Source organism: Talpa europaea, assembly GCF_964194135.1.
Source record: "Talpa europaea genome assembly, chromosome: 8".
Lineage (NCBI taxonomy): Eukaryota > Metazoa > Chordata > Mammalia > Eulipotyphla > Talpidae > Talpa > Talpa europaea.
In genome coordinates this window covers 70,836,512-70,849,603 of record NC_140075.1, presented here as the reverse complement: position 1 = coordinate 70,849,603, position 13,092 = coordinate 70,836,512, and positions in this window count along the sequence as shown.

Here is a 13,092-nt window from a genome sequence, read left to right as displayed (position 1 = left end):
GCTCACTCAAGACCTGATATTCAGGAAAAAGCCAGCCAAAAATATGAGTCACTCATTAGCCTCTTTAAAAGATGGAACAAGCCAAGGCAGGGAAGGTAAATAAGCTATTTCACTAACTTGGATTAAGATGTACCTTTAGATATGACTCTGGAAGTGGAAAAAGTTTTAAACACACACACACACATACATGCACACCCCACACACATCATTGGCCCAATTAAAATATAATAATTTAAAGAGCAAGCAGATAACACATGGTTTGTTAAATCAGTGACTTAATGGAAAGGCATGGAGTATATTTACATAGAGAATTTCCAAAGGTGGTTTTTAAAATAGAGAACTTATTAAATTCTATAAAACAGACTTCAGGAAATGGATTTCCTGGAATGAATACTGCAAATGACAATTCAGACACCACAAAGAGGGATCTCTCTTAGGGGCCCCCAGAGCCACAAGTTGTCCCACAAAGGATGCAGGAAGGGAGATGTCTGTGCATCTTTAGCTCATGGCAGCTTCTCCATGAACAGCAGCACATGCCAGGGACACTGGAGAGTGGTGTGGTTCTGTTTATGCAGAATTTCCAAACCAGAGAAGCAGCTCTCTTGTCCAAAAGACTTGGTGTCTTTGCCCACCTACCCTGGAAGGCAGGATATGGATGGCACCAGATAAAATACTAGAAACTGACCTTTGAACCACATATTTAAATTCATTCCTGGCTTGTTCTTTCCAAATAGTAATTGAGTTTGACTATTGTGATTCAGCCATCTGCAGCCCCCGTTTATAATTGTTCATGCTATCATTGTCTCTGAGATTTTCCCCGTTAATATTATTAAGGGGTGGATATATGATTTCCTGGGTGGTTCAATTCACTCTTCTGGCCCGTTTTGATAAGAAAGTGCCTACCTGCAGCACCAAGGGCTTTTATTGGCATTTTGAATTTTTGCTTGTGAGGAAATAATATAGGAGAGCAGAACACTCTACTGGTTGCCTTTCAGATACAGAATTCTGTTTAATTTGCAAAAACCATTTATAAATTCTAACTATTACTGAGCCTTTTTAGCCTGCCTTACAAAGGCAGCTCTAAGGAAATAAAGCATTTGGAACCCAGTGGGGCTGATTCCAAGCTCGTGCTGCCAAATCTCCTGAGTGATCCTGACTCCCACCTGAGATTTTGGGATTTTCTATGAAGGAGGGGGAGGGAGGGATTGGCCCCATTTGGAACATAGATGATAGAGAGTAAATAGAATTGTCTGTTTTTCAAAGATAATTGTGGGTTATGAAATAAAACTAAGTAGGTAGCAAAATCCTACGCAGATTACAAAAGAGGCTTTACATCTCTGCATTAGCACACGTAATTTTAGGCCCCGAAGCAATGTCTGGTGGACCAGTTGAATGTGCTAGTTCAATTGTTTAATGAATCCAAGAGAAGTAATGGCTGTAATTAGATCAAGGAGTATAGGTTCTTAGAACTAGAAGGGACTTGAGAGATTTTCTATGGAAAACCTTTTGGTTTACAGGTGAAGAGACTGAGGCTCAGAGAAACAGACTTGGCAATTTGAAGGGATGTCTGTGAGGGCTGGAGCCTAGGTTTTCTGATTTCCGGTGCTCTGCTTTCTTGTGAGATCAACTGGACGCCAAATAATGGTCTGCTGCTTTTCTGGTGTGCACAATCCCTAGAATACGAGTTACCGGGTGACACAGGACTCCTAACAGCTACTGCTGCTACCCAGAGGTCATAAGGCAGCTTGTGCTCACCTGTTTGGGTCACACTTCTGTTAGGGAGGCAACTTTTTCTGTAGCTGACGAACCCACAAAACTCAGCTGGGCCATTAGTGTGAGGGAGGCTCAGGGAGAGTTTTAGAGGTCCCAGGCTGGTGCTTTCTGCTCATAGCTTCTTTCCTGGGATTCTCTCTCAAGCTGAGGGGAGAAGGCAGCTCGAGGATTTCTAATCTGTTGAAAGGCTGGCAGCACTCGCAGAGGTCTTGGTCAAGTTGCACTCAAACTCTCTGAGCTTTCATTTCTTATCTGTAAGATAAAAATAACAATTACCAGGGTTTGTGCCAAGCATAGTTCTGAGTGCAAGGGAGGCACTTAATAAATGTTTGTTCTGGGCCTCGCCCGTGGCGCAGTGGTTGAGCGCTGGGTTGCGAAGCTGCCCGCAGCCTCTGTAGCACCGGTTTGATCCCCGGCCGTCGGGCGAGGGTCTCACCTGGCGCGCAGACCTCTCCTGCCGCCCGCTGCTCCCCTCAGCAGTGTACTTTGGTCCTTCTGCCTGTTCTGCTCCCTGCTCTGGCTCTGGTGAATTCTCTCACTCTCCTGCGCTTCTGACTGTACCTGGTGCTTGTATAAATAAATAAATCTTAAAAAAAAAAAGAATTCTTTAAAAAAAAATAAATGCTTGTTCTGTCTTTCTTGCCTTTTATAATAAAATTTCTGAATATACTGGTTTCTGATTAGCTTAAGGATTTTTTTCCTGTTTATAAGAGGATAAAACATCTTTATTACAGAGAATCAGACAATGTTGAAAATTATGAATTCCCCTGAATCCTTCCCTCCCAGAATAACTATTCTGCATACTTTTACAACATTCTCCCAGTAGTCTGCATCTATGACTATATTTGTATTTATATTTTTACATAAAATGAAAACATTATATAAACACTCTTTTTCATTCTACTCAACAGAGGTCAGTTCAAAGAAAATGCTAATAGATATTTTCTGCCAGATCTGGGAACTTTTTAGTCCCCAATGTAGGACACAATGGAAGACACAATCTCATCTCACAGATTGAAACTTCGCTAAGACATGATTGGCATGCTTTCCCCAATAGTCCTCTTCCTCTATTCTTCCCAGTAGAGAGAAAACATGCCACTGAGTCTAAACAATGTAATTTCTGGAGTTTGGAAAACGTTTGCCAACCAGGGAAGTCTTTAGCTTTTATTTACACTAACAAAGACCAGGGTAAATGCATGTTGCAGGAGCAGCCCGGGTGTAGTCCCGGAGACCCCTCAGTTTGATCCTTTCTCTGTTTTCCATAAGATCAACCCATGGGAGGGTATAGACTGTGGTGTACTTAAGCCCATTGGGTTTTGTTGAGCTGTAACTATGGGTATCGGTTTTTGTTTAGTCTGATTTCCTTGTTGGCTAGTGGCTTACCCTTGTCAGATGGACAGATTGACATTAGTCATGCTCTATCCTTTGCCTGCCTCTCAACTTTATCTATATTCCCTATCTGTTTGGGTCTGTAGTAGGAGTGATATGAATGATGATTTAGTGCCAAGCCTTAGGAAGGCATGCAGATGCATTCTGCCAAGAGTTATATATAACCTAATATTTTTCTGTACATATTCATGTCAGTACCCAGTAGTAGAAAATAGGGCTAATTGTAAGAGTTGAGTCATAGGAGCTGGTGGAAAACATCAATATTATATAACCTGTGTAGGAGTATCACACCTCAAGGAAAGGTTCTTATTCATGAAAGAAGGATGTTAATATTCATGTGGTCCCAGCTCTCCACTCCCCATGAAAGCCTGAAAGGGCTCTCTCTTCCTTTCATTTATTGAGGTAGCATTGGTTTACAACCTGTGTATGTTTCAGAAATATAAGTTTACACCTCTTTGATTGTGTATTACCATACCATGTCCACCATCAAAGCACCAATAATCCTCTGTCACAGTCTATCGGCCCACCCTTTGCTTCCACCCACCCTCCCTCTCCAGTAATTTAGTTCTACAGTCAGACACCAAGTGTTTGTTTTGGTTTGATTTTGTCCATTTTTTGCTTTGTTTCTTTACATTACACATGTGAATGAAATAAGCCACTATAATATGTCTTTCTCCTTCTGATTTATTTAACTTATAATCCCCTCAATTTCCATCCATGTTCTAGCAAATGGCAAGATTTCTTCTTTTTGTTTTTATAGCTGAGTAGTATTTTATTGTGTATGTAGGCATACACACACACGCGCATACCATATATTCTTTATCTAATCATCCATCGATGAGCATTTAGGTTGGTTCCATGGCTTGGCTATTGTGAATAATGCTGCTATGAATATAGGAGTACATAAACCTTTTCATATTAGTGTATTCATAATCTTTGGGTTAATACCTAGAAGTGGAATTGCTGTGTCATATGGTAGATTTATTTTTAATATTTTGAGGAAACTTCATATTATTTACCATAGAGGCTGCATTTATTTACATTCTCACAATAGTGTATGAAGGTTTCCTTTTATCCATGCCTTTGCTAGCACTTGCCTCTGATCTTTTTGATATAGGCCATTCTTGTAAGTGTGAAGTAATATCTCATTGTGGATTTGATTTGCATCCGCCTAGTAATGAGTTGTGATAAATGTTTTTTCATATGCCTTTTGTATATCTATGTCTTCTTTGGAGAAGTGTCTTTTCAGATCTGTCTATTTTTGATTGGTTGGTCTCTTTTTTATCTGTATGAATTACTTATATATCTTGAATATTAATCTCTTGTTGGATGTATGATATGAAAATGTTTTGTCCCACTTGGTAGGCTGTCTTGTCACTTTTATGGTATCTTTTTCTGTGCAGAAATTTTTTTTTTGATGTTGTCCCATTTGTTTATTTTTGCTTTTCTTTCCCTTGAAATTTAGTCTAGTTTCCAAAGACATCTCTAAGGCCAATGCTATGGAATGTATTGGTGATTCCCCCCCCCATACATTTTATGGTTTTCAGTCTTACCTCTGGGTCTTTAATCTATTTTGAATTAATTTTTGTGTATGGTGTGAGATGATGGTCTATTTTCATATTTTGCCTGTGGCTGTCCACTTTTCCTAATTCTGTTTATTGAAGAGACTTCCCTTTCTCCATAGTATGTTCCATTGTATGCTCCTTGCCAAGAGTATTTGTTATAAATAAACTCTGGGCTCTCAATTCTGTTCCATTGATCATGTGTCTATTTTCCCCCCATTATCATGCTGTTTTAGTTACTATTACATTATAGTATAGTTTGAAGACAGGGAATGGGATACTGCCATTCTTTTTTTCTCAGGATTGCTTTGGCAATTTGGAGTCTTTTGTGGCATCTTGATACAGTACAGCGAGTAAGTCTTGTGCAGAATATCTGACTTGAATCCCAGATAAGAGGGTGGCTAACCTTGTCCTTAAGTCTTTTGGAAAGGAGGTTATCTGCTTCATTCTTTAAACATTTCAGTGAAAAGATATTTGATAGATAGAGAAACCCTAGAGGAGAACTTTTGTGATGATTTCTTTTTTTTTTTTATAGAGGCATGTTTTTATTTATTTATTTATTTATTTGTTTGTTTGTTTTTGTTTGTTTATACATGCACTGGGTACAGTCAGAAGCGCGGGAGGGTGAGAGAATTCACCAGAGCCAGAGCAGGGAGCAGAGCAGGCAGAAGGACCGAAGTACACTGCTGAGGGGAGCAGCGGGCGGCAGGAGAGGTCTGCGCGCCATGTGGGACCCTCCTCTGGTGGCCGGGGAGCAGCAGGGGATCGATCCGGTGCCGCAGAGGCCGCAGGCAGCTTCGCAACCCAGCGCTCAACCACTGCGCCACCGGGGAGCCCCCTGATGATTTCTTTTATGTTTATTCTGCTATGGACTTTGCCCATGTATTTCCTCTTTTTTGCCTTTAATAGTATCAAATCCACTGTTAAATGTTACTCACAGAATTTATCTTGGTGACTATATGAAAAGTTTTTAATAAGATAAGGAAAAAAATCCTGGTCATTCTCTAGGATAAATATGCTTTCATATTTGGGGGTCTTTTCAGTCCCCACTCAAATACGAGAATATAATCAAAATTATAAGACATCTGTGGAAAGTTTCTAATGTGTGTGTGTGTGTGTATGAGAGAGAGAGAGAGAGAGAGAGAGAGAGAGAGAGAGAGAGAAAGTGATTGATTACGGTAAGGAAGAGCGAGAGAGAAAAAAATAGAAGCAAAGCAACTTGGAAAAACAGAAAATAACCAGGAAATAAAAAATTAAAAAATTAAGTCTATTATTAATACAAAGAGATGATGGTAGATATTGTAACCATGAGCTAAGAAAAGAATACTATTTAGCCACAGACAAGGAAGACTACTATTTGAAAAACAGAATTTAGTGAATAAAAAAATAGACTCAGAGTTTAAAAATACAATAGCAAAAACCTGCAGATATCTTGTTCCTGGTTGGGCAGAAAAACTGTGCCAGAGACTTTAATTTCACCTCTGCCCAACTTATTTGTATACTTCCTTTTCCCTACGAGACTAATTATCCAGCTCTGATTATCCACTGTATTTTCTCCAGTTTACATGAATTATCTGAATGCCCTGAAGTTCTAGCTATGATTACTAGCACCATTTTATAGGTGAAGAAACTGTAGTTTAAAGAGATGAAAGGATATGGTCAACTAATCTTTGACAAAGGAGCAAAGACTATGCATTGGAGCAAAGAAAGTTTGTTCAATAAATGGTGCTGGGAAAACTGGGTCGCTACATGCAAAAGAATGAAGCTTGACTACTACCTCACACCATGCGCAAAAACCAACTCAAAATGGATTAAAGAACTAGACATAAGACCTGAAACCATAAAATACATAGAAGGAAATATAGGTGAAACACTACATGATATGCACATCAAAGACATCTTTATGCCCAAAAATAGATGACTGGATCAAGAAGATGTGGTACATATACACCATGGAATATTACTCAGCATTCAAAAAAGATAAACACATGCAATTTGCAGCAACATGGATGGCACTGGAAGGGATCATGCTCAGTGAAATAAGCCAGAGAGAAAAAGAAAAATACCAGATAGTCTCACTCATAGCAGGAATCTAGAAAACTTAAATAAGGGACCAGGAAAATGAATAACTATAAGAAAGTGAAAATCAAAATCAACAAAAAACTATGAACCAGAGACACTCTATGAGGGGGTGGAGGGCGGGGAGGGGAGGGATTGGGGTCAAAATAAGGGGATTGCAATTGTATGGGGAATATAAAAATAAAATTTATTAAAAAAAAGATATCTTTACAGACACATCACCCAAAGCAGTGATAGTGAAGGCAAAGATAAACAGCTGGGACGACATCAAATTAAAGAGCTTCTGCACAGCAGAAGAGACAATAACAAAAACAAAGAGAAACCCCACTGACTGGGAGAACATTTTTGCACACAACACTAATGATAAAGGACTGATCACAAAAATCTGCAAAGAGCTGATGAGACTCAACAACAACAAAGAAAATAATCCAGTCAAAAAATGCACAGAAGAGCTAAAAAGAAACTTCTCGGAAGAGGAAATGCAAATGGCCAACAGGCATATGAAAAAATGTTCAACATCACTTGTAATCAGGGAAACGCAAATCAAAACTACCATGAGATACCATCTCACACCAGTGAGAATGGCACATATTAAAAAAACTATCAACAACAAATGTTGGCGAGGATGTGTAGAAAAAGGAACTCTCCTGCACTGTTGGTGGGAGCGCAAACTGGTCCAACCACTATGGAGAGCTGTGTGGAGATTTCTGGACCTACTAAGCATAGAGCTTCCATATGATGCAGCAATTCCACTCCTAGGTATTTACCCAAAGGACACAGAAACATCAATTCCAAAGAGCACCTGCACCCCTATGTTTATAGCAGCACTGTTTACAATAGCTAAGCTTTGGAAACAACCCAAATGCCCAAAAATAGATTGACTGGATCAAGAAGATGTGGTACATATACACCATGGAATATTACTCAGCATTCAAAAAAGATAAACACATGCAATTTGCAGCAACATGGATGGCACTGGAAGGGATCATGCTCAGTGAAATAAGCCAGAAAGAAAAAGAAAAATACCAGATGGTCTCACTCATAGCAGGAATCTAGAAAACCTAAATAAGGGATCAGGAAAATGAATATAAGAAAATAAAAATCAAAATCAATAAAAAACTATGAACCAGAGACACTCTATGGGGAGTGGGGGGTGGGGAAGGGAGGGATTGGGGTCAAATTAAGGGGATTGCAATTGTATGGGGAATATAAAAATAAAATTTATTTTAAAAAAATAAAATAAATTTTGATGTAGACCAAAAAAAATAAGTAAATAAAAATTAAAAATAGTGCTTACCTCAAAAACAAAAACAAAAACAAACAAAAAAAAAAGAGATGAAAGACATATCCATGATCATAGTTTGAGGACAGGGCAGAACTTCAAACACAAGGCATCTGGTCCAGTCCCAGGCTGACCAGGCTCCCTGCCACCTAAGTCTTTTTTCAAATTTCAGGATCTACTCCCAGGGCCTGCCTTTCCTGACTCAACTTACCCTTGCTTCCAAACTCTGCATCTGGTAGTAGGATCCAGGATCAGGCAGAAGCCCAGGTGGAAGCCCTGATGTCTTCATAGAATTATTTGTTTTCATGAAGTTTCCAGGTGATTCCATCTATTTCAGTGTGATCTAATATCCCAGGGCAGTGGTTCTCAAAGTGTGGTCCCCAGACAAGCAGATGCAGGATCAGCACTGGTTAGAAATACAATACTTCAGACCAACTGAATTAGAAAATCTTCTGGTGGGTGGGGGCCCAGCAATCTGATTTTTTTTTTTAAGTTCTATATATTTTTTTAATATAGTAAAATCTGTTTGCATTTTATAAGTTTTTATTTATTATTTATTTTTACATCATTGTTCATTTTTATTTATTTTTATTTTTTAAAGATTTATTTATTTATGCATACAAGAGCTGGGGTACAGGCCAGAGATGTGGGGGAGAGAGGATCCACCAGGGACAGAGTGGGGAACAGGACAGGCAGATTGACTGAAATACACAGCTGAGGGGAGCATTGGGTGAGACAGGAGAGGTCTGTCTCACCATGTGGGTTTCTCCCTGGCCGGTTGGGGATCGAACTCATGCTGCAGAGGCTGCGGATTATTTCATGGTGCGGTGCTTAACCCCTTGATCCACCAGGGAAGCCCCTCATTGTTCATTTTTAAACAATATTTGCTTCCCCCCAACTCAGGTGTAGTCCCCATAGAGTTTCCTTCCCCAAGGCACCCATCCATCACCTCAGTCCCCTGTGCTCCTCCCTCCCTCCCTCTGATCCCTCTCCCTCCTCCTCCCCTGCAGAGTGTCTCGGATTTATAATTGTCTGTTTTTGTTTTGTTGTGTTTTGTATTGATATTTTTTTTTACACTGATGCCTTATTTGGTTCCCCTATAGTCCTCCTATAAGTGAAACCATATGATATTTTTCTTTTTCCTTCTGACTTATTCACTGAACATAATTCCTTCTAGCTCCATGCATGTTGCTGTGAATGGCATGAGTTTATCTTTTTTATTGCTGAGTAGTATTCCATTGTGTATATATGCCACATCTTGTTGATCCCGTCATCTATTTATGAGCATTTGGCTTGTTTCCAGGTTTTACCTATTGTAAATAGTGCTGCAATAAACATAGGGGTACAGGTGTTCTTTTGAATCAATGTTCTTGTGTCCCTTGGGTAGATCCCTAGAAGTGGAATTCCCAGCAATGTGACTTTTTAATAAGTTCTCCTGGTGATTTTCATGCACACTAAAATTTGATAACACTGCCCTAGGGTTGTGGTCAGAGGGAATCTGATAGGATCAATTCTTGGGATATTGTGGAAGGTGCTTAAATCAAATGTTTAGGAAACAGAGGGGCAGGAGTATGTATTTGTGTCCTGGGTTCCTGTGCTGTCCAGCCAGTGGGTTCTCTCACTATCCCTGTCTATTGGGAGTAGAACATGGAAGGGAAAACATTAGACATCTCTTTACCACCTGAACCTGTGCTGCGGAGTTGTAAAGAAAGTTTTTTGGACACCCATAATGAAGAAGCTGAAAAAAAAAAAACCCCAGCAGGGTCATATAGGAGAGGTTGCAGGTCAAGATAGAGTCTGATGTCTAGGAAAGAGTCTGATGTCAATGTTCTTGAAAACTAAAGAAGGCTAGATTTACACACTGATATTTGGTGTTAAATGCCCCAGGTCTCATTGTATCTCCTCAGGAATACTCGACATGCCCTTATGTTAAGTAGTGATGATCACTGCACTGCACTTTTAGAGGTTTATATGAGGAAGTGGATTGAGGTGGAAAGATAGGACTTGTCTTATTCTTATAACAATATGAGGCAGTTATAAAATTTAATTTTTTTCCTTTTACAGAAGTCTGGGCCCTGAGTATGAAGTAAGGCTTCGCCATGCTTTTCAACAGCAAGCTTGCTGCTACTGCCCAAGTGCCTTTCTGAGCTGGGATTCCATGATTGATGATGGGAGAGAGTAAATAAATTTCAGTAAGTACACACAAGAGTGGATCAGGACAGTAAGTGCTTACTGTGTACAATCAATGGGCATTATTTTAAAGGAGATTAAAATTTCCTGGACTTAATCCTCCTGCTAGAGTGGCATTGGTGGCAGAGGATGAGTTACTGTTTTCTCCAGGGAGGCAGTGAGAAGAGCATCTGTGCCTGTTGAGTAAAAGCATGTAGTTAAAATAAGCAGTTTATAAATCTGCTTAGTTTGGAACTCAATTCTCTGATAAAAAATATGTCTTTGTGGTACATGAAGTGGATGTAGATGGTTCTGGACTGCAAATGTCTGGAGATTGGAGGTGATGCAGCTTTCTCTCTTCCTGGAGCCTTCTTGGGAATTGCCTGGGTTTCTCTGTTTTACAAAGTATGTGATAGAATTAGATGTTTGATGGAGGCTGGAACTGCTGTTTACTTCAGAGTGCATGTCTCTCTCTCCAGGAGTGACTGACTGATATAATAAGGTGACTTAGCTGAAATTTGAAATCTAATTTTTTTCTAAATATGAAGGTTTTTTTCGGAAGCTAGAAAGATTGTCACTTAAAATTTAAAACTGCGTGTATTTCCTAAGAGGTGAAAGCTTGACCTTAGCTTTGGGACTTTTATTCTCTAAAAAAAACTTGACTGCTTATCCATTGTTTGAGGAAAAACTGTGAATTCAGTGTTTTCCTGAAAGAAGGAGAAAGATAATACTAGTTGGTTTCATTGATATGTGGCAGACAGAGAAGCCAAACAAAGGATCAGAGAAAGACAAACCTTGAAAGCTGACCATAGACATGAGGCATCCAGGAGGGGAGGGAAAGGGGTGAGAACAGGGGTAGGAAGAGCACAGTGGACAATGGTGCTGGACTATAGGTGCTTTGGAGGTGGGAGAAGTGTGGAGACCCACCTGAGGTGAGAATCCTATACTATCAAAGTAACAAGGATGTAAGAAGAAAGTACTTCATTAAAATGTAAATTGATTAAAAATAGTTTGGAAAATGAAAAAATAACATTATGATATTTAATAATAAATTTTCCTGAAAGTCGATGTCTAGATATCATGATTGTAAATTATGTCTACATTGTGGCAAAGTAAAGATTCTCAGACAGCATTGGTTCTATGTGAGAAAGCTTTTTTCTGTTTAGATTTGTTTATTTATTTATTTAAAAAAATTCAATAGCCATTTATTTATTTATTTATTTATTTATTTATTTATTTATTTATTTATTTATTTTTATACAAGCACTGGGTACAGTCAGAAGCGCGGGAGGGTGAGAGAATTCACCAGAGCCAGAGCGGGGAGCAGAGCAGGCAGAAGGACCGAAGCACACTGCTGAGGGGAGCAGCGGGCGGCAGGAGAGGTCTGCGCGCCATGTGGGACCCTCCTCCGGTGGCCGGGGAGCAGCCGGGGATCGAACCAGCGCTGCAGAGGCTGCGGGCAGCTTCGCAACCCAGCGCTCAACCGCTGCACCACCGGGGAGGCCCTCAATAGCCATTTTAATGAAAAACTAAGTATAATATATTGCTATGGATTATCTGCTAATTCTTTTTTTTTTTTTTGGATGGGAAGATGTTTTATTTGCCCTATATCTAGATACTTTTAAAAAATCTAGATACATTTTTCATTTTTGCACAATGTATGCATTTTCATGTTGGTTCTATTCCCCATACAATTCCCACTCCTCTTACTTTGACCCTAATACCTCCTCCCTCCCCCTCTCCAATGTGTCTCTGGTTTACAGTTGCTGTTGATTTTGATTTTTACTTTATTATAATTAGTCTTTCTCCTGACAGTTGCTGTTGATTTTGATTTTTACTTTATTATAATTAGTCTTTCTCCTGGTCCCTTATTTAGGTTTTCTAAATTTTTGCTATAAGTGAGACCATCCGGTATTTTTCTTTTTCTTTCTGGCTTATTTTGCTGAGCATGATCCCTTCCAGCTCCATCCATGTTGCTGCAAATTGCATAGGTTTATCTTTTTTGATTGTTGAGTAATATTTATGGCTTATGGCAAGGCTTGGCCAAACTGTGGCCTGTGCTACAAATATGGACCACTGCATGCTTTGTAAATACAGTTTTACTGGAACCAGGCATGCTTATTAGTTTAAACATCGTCTATGGCTGCCTTCCAACTGCAATATAAATAGTTGGGACAGAGACTGTACGGCCCTCAAAGATGAAATACGTGCTGTTTAATCTTTCAGAGAAAAAAGTTTGTCTGTCCTGCCATCTTTTATTGCTTGATCTTATGTGTACTCTTTAATATTTGCTCAGCTGTTGGAACCAGAGATCACAAAATGGCAGGGAAACAATGCAGGCCTGAACCTCATGTCACTCTTGTGAAGAAACTTTAAAACTGATTTGAGATAGGCTTGGCATCCGTCACACTTGCTGAACTTTCTTCTTTTTTTCCCCCTTTCCTTTTTAATAGAGATTAATAATGAGCATGTGACATTGTATTAGTTCTAGGTATATAACATAATGGTTTGATATTTGTATATATATTGTAAAATGATCACCACAATAAGTCTGGTTAACACCTGACACCAGACAACGTATCGTATTTTTTGTCTTGTGAGAATAGCTACTCTGTTGGTGTTCTGCATGTGGCTTTATTCTCAGCTGAAGAGCCTTGACTAGATTGGCATCAAGCATTACACCCTGATGTCATTTTCTTTATTTTCTAAGTATATGTTTTAATTGAACTACCATAATTTTACAGCCTTGTTCATTTTTTTTCCACAATAAAGAATTTCTCCCCTTACATGTGGTCACCATCGTTTTCCTACCAACAAGTCACCCATCACGAGAGCCAC